The sequence below is a fragment of the Octopus bimaculoides genome, chromosome 28 (genome assembly GCF_001194135.2).
Source record: "Octopus bimaculoides isolate UCB-OBI-ISO-001 chromosome 28, ASM119413v2, whole genome shotgun sequence".
NCBI lineage: Eukaryota > Metazoa > Mollusca > Cephalopoda > Octopoda > Octopodidae > Octopus > Octopus bimaculoides.
Genome location: NC_069008.1, coordinates 1,665,172 through 1,666,454, shown reverse-complemented (window position 1 = coordinate 1,666,454; position 1,283 = coordinate 1,665,172). Strand labels below are relative to the sequence as shown.

Here is a 1,283-nt window from a genome sequence, read left to right as displayed (position 1 = left end):
AAAACCCTGTAGTTATGCCGTCGTGAAGGCATAACTACAGGGTTTGTGATGTGTGACGATGGGAATGTTCCGAGCCCTCTCCCCACACGCCCGTTCGCGAGCTCGCGTTTTTTTTTTTTTTCCCCACCAGGTCAAACCCTTTAGTTTGACCGAATAGAATATCGATGTCTGACAGCAACATGAGCCGAAGTGGGGATGGTGGGGTATCAGTTAATGCCGACGAAATTATACAATATTAACAATTACAACAGTTTCGTTAATAAATACTTACGGAAATATTTTAAAGGGATAATATTGATATAGCCGTAAATCGGGGAATGGAAAACAACCGAGCAACAAGGTTTCAAAACAGAACCGGAAATCTTTCTTTAACTAGGCATGCGTGGAGGTGACGCCTGCTTCATGTTCATCTGTATGTGTTTAACAATATCTATCTATCTATCTAGTTCTCTTTGTATCTGTCTGTTTATCTATAAACAGAACAATTACCATGGTAACAGATCTTTTCACTTTCATTGGTAGATAAAGAAATTAATTTTTTTGTAACTAAACACTTTCAAACTTCGGATACTGGTAGAATGTATCATATAAAACATCTTTTACTCTTAGCGTTGTTAAGAAAAGTTTCTATTTATGAAGTTATTTCGTGTTAAAGTTGTCATATTTCGGTAATTTCAACCAATCAATGACGTGTATTCAGCTGAATAAAATTACTACTGTTGTTTGTCAACAACAACTTCCGGCGGTGTATATTTCGTTTGTCAGTGTTATTTATGATACATTTCATCTCAGTTACGTTCGTCGGAATAAATGAGTGCATCTGAAGCATATTCACTTCATGACACCACCCTAATCGTTCGTGCATTTCTACTGCTGTTTAGGTTTTTTTTTTCTTTCTATTTATCAGCTACTATTTTCGGAAAGACTTTCCCCACCCACCATTTTCACACAAATTATTGCTTTTTTTTATATAATTTTTTTGCCAAAACCCCCAGCTTTTCGGATACAGAGATTTCAGAAAATTGCCAGTACTATTCAAGAAGAGTGGTCCCGGTACACGCACACGCCTATCCGCGCTAGCTAGTCGTGACAAGTCGATCCTACAACGACTATATAACGTGAATGCGCAAAACATGTATGAGGGTTTTTTTAAAACAAAGTAAATAAATAATTTATGATAAATTTTTTAATAAGTGGAAGAAGAGTTTCAGAAGAACGGTCAGGTACAAAGACTAAAAACCTATTTTGATCCTCTCTATCCCATCCTCCGTTGTATTTGCGCT

At 36.7% G+C, this 1,283-nt stretch overlaps 2 protein-coding genes across 2 annotated transcripts in view; one reads left to right on the top strand and one right to left on the bottom strand.

The window, feature by feature from the left end:
• Positions 1-450, bottom strand: part of LOC128251088 (zinc finger protein 239-like) — a 4,824-nt gene extending 4,374 nt beyond the window's left edge. The window contains exon 1 of the mRNA XM_052977460.1: positions 272-450. The gene's annotated coding sequence lies outside the window, so the exon portion shown is untranslated. The remainder of the gene's footprint in view (positions 1-271) is intronic.
• Positions 1-1,283, top strand: part of LOC106870586 (acyl-protein thioesterase 1) — a 304,640-nt gene that overhangs the window by 101,559 nt on the left and 201,798 nt on the right. The window lies entirely within an intron of this gene.